Below are 6,261 nucleotides of genomic sequence, written 5' to 3'. Positions count from 1 at the left end.
ACCAATCAGACGCAAACCTGAAACCAACTGCAAGTGTCGCGACTTCGTCATTCCCGATTTCCCGCGTCCCACGCTCAAGAACTAAAATCAATAGCAGCGAAGCAAACTTGCGAAAATGATTATATCAAAATGAGCCGATGTGTTTCGTCGGGTGAGCATAGACTTCTGCACAGGTGTTTACGTTACAACTAGTCAAGAGGCTGTCCTGATACCTAAGAATTAACGTGTTTTATATTAATCATAACCATTAAAAATTCTTCAAATGTTATTGGTGCATTCGTAGCTTCATTTTTCACTCATTACTCTGTACAGTCTGCACAGTTGTAATCACGCAGTGTAATCGGACAGTTGGCTGAAATTGGACACCTGTAGTCGGACAATTGAAGCAGCCAATCATAGTAAGTCCACTCAGCTAAATCCACCAGTCGCAGAATTGATCACAATAACCATAGCAACAACCACGTATCCAAAAACAAACCGGGGATTTTCCAAAATAGAGGAATTATTGACTCATGACATTGTCTCCGCCGGACATATTTGTACTAAGTGAATTTTTTTTTTTGGAGATTGAAATGGTTCCTGTTGGTAGGACTTTCTGTCGTCCAATTCTGTTTGTAATTCCACTCGTGATTAACAATCCCGCTTCGCAGTCGTCCGATTTTGTTATTCACTCCTATTATTATAGGCCGAATTGGACTAAACTCGGTCCTGTTACCTTGAGAAAAGCCATAACAACACACGTGAAAAAATATCGTATTTTTTCCACGCATTTGATATCGCCAATCAGCTGCTAAACGCCACTCGCCTTTCGCGCCATTCGGTCAGGTTGATGAATAAACGGCAAAGCCTTCACCACTCTCAATCCAAGGTCGTTTGTCGGACGTTCAAACTTTTCTAGAAGGGGAAGAAAATCAAAATACGGAAAGAAAAACCGAAAGTAACGTATTCAGTGGCTTTGATAGTGGCATTTCTCGAGGCCGATTTTGGCTGTGTACTAAAAGATTTCTTCTGTCGGTAAGGAGCAAGTCAATAACTGAGAATTTTGCATTTTGAAAATTACGCCCATTATTTGTTTGTGTAGTGATTTAACGTATTTTCTCATCTTGAGCCTTAGCTCCAACGCACTTTACGATTTTTGTTCGGGAATTGTCGATCCTTTGATTTTCATTCATTAATCAAGTTGACTTTTCTTGTCAGTAAAGGGCTATTGTGTCTATATGTTAAACAAAATAATACGTGGTTGCTTATAGATATGAAATTTATCTTCTCGTGTTCAACTCGATATCTCACTCGTTAGCTGCGCTCACTCGTGAGCTATTGAGTCAAACAATCGAAGAGAAAATTCGTATCCCCGCGTGGCAGGGATACGAATATCCTCTGTTTATTTCGTCTAACGCTCTACATTTGTTTTACCGAGATTCGCTAAATGCACGTTCATTTTCCTGTAAATATGGGAAGAGAGTTAGGACTTATCAAGCGCAATACATATTCTCGACCTCTTTGATGCAGTGAAGTCATCGAAATTTCCCTTCACCAAGAACAGGGCTTGAAACAGCATTGTACTGTTTCAAAACCGCGACGATTGTTTGTAATTTGAATTTCATAGTTTCAATATTTGCGTTTACTTTATAATTGTTGCTGCTCTGAAAAATTGTGCTTCTCGCAGTTAAGTTAAACGGTACAACCGATTCCTCTGACTGACTAGTGCTTAGCTAAATCTGTAAGCTTGCTTCCCCCCCCCCCCACACCCTTTGAAATTACTGTTAATTTGTTATTTGTTAATTTATTTATTTATAATAACTTCATTTGCCTAAATAATAAGATAATAATAATAATAATATAAAAAAGCAGAGATAATAATTAAAACATATATACAGACAGATAAAAAATAAAAATAACATCGAAATGCAAAGTGGCAAAAAGGGTCAAGCCAGAGAGGAACTAAATCCTCATGAACGGCAGCCCCCAGAATAAAAGCAATATGCAATAAAAATAGAACTAAAATGTAAAGGTAAAAATTATTTGAAAAAAACTTAATTGATAAATATATATTGGTGCAATATTATTGATATTATTTAAAAATGTGTTCTTTCAGTTTTTTTTTTAAACTTACTAGCAGAGCTAGAGCTAATTATGTCACTTGGCAAGTCATTCCAGATTTTTATATATTTATACCAAAAAGAGTTCTTGAGGATATTTGTTCGAGCATAAGGCGTCCAGATTTTGACATTGTTGGTAGATCTCGTCCGACTATTGGAGAAAGTTAAGTAATTACATAAGTCTACTCTTGAAAAACCATTAATGAATTTGAATAATTGCACTAAACTAAGAAATTCACGACGCGAGTTGAGTGTTGGCCAACTACTAAGGATCCACCTGGAAGCATTCCTTTGCACTCTTTCAAGCTTATCAGACAGATATTGTTGATGTGGATTCCAAACACGACAAGCATACTCAACAATTGGCCGAACCATAGACTTATATCCAATTGTTATTGCTTCAGAACATTTTCCAAATGTGCGCTTTAGTAGCAACAGAGAGAACATGCGGTTTCCAAGATAAGTCAGATGATATAATGACTCCAAAGATGTTTGTGTGTTTTAACCTGTTCCAGTGGGATTGAATTGATGTTGTACGAGCATGGTGTTTCAGATCTAGATCTTGTGATTCTCATACATTTGCATTTAGATGCTTTAAATTTCAAAAGCCACTTTTTACACCAGTCTACGATCTGAGACAAGCTTTCACACACAGGTTGATGAACAGATGATGGCTGATCTGAGTTAAACAATAGAGTATCTATTAAACAATAGAGTATCATCGGCAAACATTTCACTTGAGCACGATAGGTTCTCAGGTATATCATTGACATACAACAAGAACAACATTGGCCCAACAATACTTCCCTGAGGGACACCAGAGTAAACCATGGACCAGTCTGAGCTTTCACCTTCCAAAACAACACGTTGGAAACGATCTTGCAGGAAATCACCTAGCCACTTAATGAGTGTATATTCGAGACTGGCGCTAAATTTAAGGCTATTTTTTCACTTTTCCTCGAGACTAAAGATTATTGAAGCGGATAAAATTCACTAAACTCTTCATTGTTCATGTGCTTAGACGTTTCCGAGGACACTTAATTAGAAAAGGGGGGGCGGGGAGGTGGAGGGTAAGAGAATACTAGAGATGCAAAGATATGACAATTAGTAACAGAAAGCGCAATTCTGAATTGCAAGGTAATACTGTTACTCGCTAGAGAATGGATGAGATTCATGGTTTGTTGATGGTATTTTCGGCGTGTCTCGCTCATGCTCAGTTAATGGATTAATTGAACTTCACAGTTCAAACTATTTCGAGCAGGAATTAGATGTAAGACTTAGCACGAAACGGAAATATTCGTGATTCGAGTTAAGAGCCTTGAAAGATTAACCTCAGTCTCTTATGTTATTCCATATGCATCATGAAATGAATCATCCTTTCTCATCATGACAAACGCTTATTCTTTTTCAAATATGCTTTAAGTTTGACCAAGGAAAAGAGGAATTTGCAAAAGAAAGCCGATGTGTGGAAACAAGTCTTTCGATGTTAAGCGACGGTCACCTGACAAGTGATATCTTGCCGATTAATTACATCCGTTGTCGTGAACATTATCGGCAAGAGATAGACGGATAGTCATGCAAGTGACAAATCGGCTCTTTTGGCAAAGAAACTTTGCAAGTAAAATGCGTCTTGACTTCTGAACAACGGCAGAACATTCGTCGATCTTTATGCTTTTTTTGTTTCCCTTTTTCGGAAGAATGGATGGCTAAAAACCTCCCTCCTGGACTAAGACCATGCTTGACTCGCTAGAACCCAAAACATAGAACCCCTCTGTTGCCTGATGCACAGTTCACTCATTTTTACGCATGGATGGAAAAAGATCTAGATTAAATGTGTCCTTCCATAATGGTGCATTCCGCTCGAATCCTAGAGGCTTTCACATCAGAAACTCATCAACACAAACGCTTAATTTTTTTTTTTCCTTTGATTGGTATGACGGATAAGTACACAGGGAGCGGAAGGTCGGGTTATCGGGGTCAATGTAAAACACGAGGTCTACGCCGAGGTCTGCAGAGGACAAGGAGTGCTTTTCGTAAGTTGATGCTCTGAAAATGCGGACAGTTCCAAAAAAGCATTACTGAGGTTGGACCCAAAGACACGCTCGTGCCAATTGATCTGCTAGTTTAGCTTCCTCAAGCATTGGGCATTTCAAAATTTATCTCTTCACGGTGTTTCTAAGCTAAACTACCCACTTCCTATGTTAATACCAGTATGAAATGTTGCCGTCACTTTCAGAGATCTTTTAAGGTTCGGGCTGGCTGGATCGTGTTAATAAGAATGCCGGAAAATGTTTATTTTTATGGTCTCATCTTGTGGGTAAAACGGAAATATCCTATTTTTTTAAGGCGGGTGTTGGCCTATCTTTGTAGATATCAAAACTTTGCTTTAAGACACTCAAGCAATACCTAACCGATCACCTCGGTAAATGTTTACAACTTCATTAGCAATGTTGTTAGAGATATTGTCTAGAGATATATATTTTTGCAACATTTCCATGATTTTTAACAGCCGGAAATCGTTGATGACTATGCAATTCCTGATTTACACGCAGTTTTAAGTCAAAAGTTCCAGTTCGGTTGTCATTAACTATAAAGGCTTTACTAATGCTCTTTTTCTTTTCTTTAACAAGTGTTTTCCATAGTATACGACTCAAACCCCATACTTGGTATATCCTGAACCAAGCCTGAACCCTTTTTTATGTCCCATATCTCTCATCTACCTTTGCCTCTGGGGTTTTCGTTGTTACCCTTATGAGTTAATGAAGTCTAAAAGGAACAGTCTATAGTCTACTTGTCGGGGTGATACAGCATAGCTTTGGCGCAAGGATAGAGCTTCAGTGTGTAATTTTACGGATAACTTAAAACATGTTCTTGAAAAACTGTGTGGTATGGCATGAAAATAGTGGAATGCAGGTGGATCCAAAAACGGCTCACTTAAGATGATAATTAACAGATGAGTTTTGGTGTGAAGTGTCTCAAAGCACTGCCGCCTGTGCTCATCACGCAAAGACATGACTCAAAGTCCATGGGGATATCTTTACCTCAGATTTTTGTTGCTAGGTTATTCCACGTTTTCCTCGGCCAGAGAAAAATATGCATTATCTATCCTAAGTCGAATAGGTGGCAATTAACAAACATTTGTGTTTATTGAAAACAAAGCTTTGTCCCTTTCTCGTGTGGAAGTAACCACAAAAAAGCTCTTTAAACCAACTCTGTGTGGGAAACATAACGAGAGTTCGGCTTTGTGGTGTCATTAAGATAACATACCGTGTGTGGGCACTTTGTTCAATTACAAGCGCTGACTTCGTCTTACAGGAAATAACTAACGTGCCGGAGAGGTACACAAATTATCTCTCCTCTAATGATGATTATGCTCTTCCCAAAGCAAAGTCCGCTGGCGCCAGACGGCACGGACAGACACTTGATCTATTTGTAGTGGTGCGGATCATGCATTAGTTTCCGCCAAATCAAAGATTATGCAACACCGTCATTAGGACAATTGTATAATCAAGGCGCCATTAAGGTGCCAAATCTGTCTGAAATAAGAATTTGTAGACGATTTTAAATACTCTCCAAGTTGACTTAGCACCATATAGCTGCAGGTCATGAAGCCCCTATCTCCAATCAATCGCCCCGAGGTAACCCTGAAGAGATCTAACATGTTGCTTAGTGTCTCAGTGCGTAGATGACACTGAAAAGGGATAACAGTATCAGGGTTAATTTAATCAAGAAAACCCGTTTAAACATAGGTGATCCGTTAGGTTGTTTGACTCCAAGCCACCCAGTTTCTGGTGATCCCCCAAGTTACTTTACTTGATTCTGCAATAATCACTGCATTGAAAAGCTAATCGACAACTTACAGCAGCAGTTGTACAATTTATATAAGTAGAAAATTGAACCATCCTTATGTTACTCTGATGTTATTTTGAAACCACCTAAATTTATCTTTTTTTGCCATTTCGTACATCATGTTTCACTCATCTTGTATTACTCTGGTTCCTTCTGGAATGTTCCATCACTAATTGACATTATGGCCGTTAGTCACTCTTCCTCTCCCTTGCCACCCCACTCCTCCTAAAAAATGAAACGCAACTAAGTTTAAATAAATTTCCAGAGACGCTTGGGTTGATGTATCATTTAAGTTTACACCACACACGTGAGT

The sequence above is a fragment of the Pocillopora damicornis genome, chromosome 2 (genome assembly GCF_964200805.1).
Source record: "Pocillopora damicornis chromosome 2, jaPocDami1.2, whole genome shotgun sequence".
NCBI classification, from domain to species: domain Eukaryota; kingdom Metazoa; phylum Cnidaria; class Anthozoa; order Scleractinia; family Pocilloporidae; genus Pocillopora; species Pocillopora damicornis.
This window is presented reverse-complemented; position numbering follows the sequence as displayed.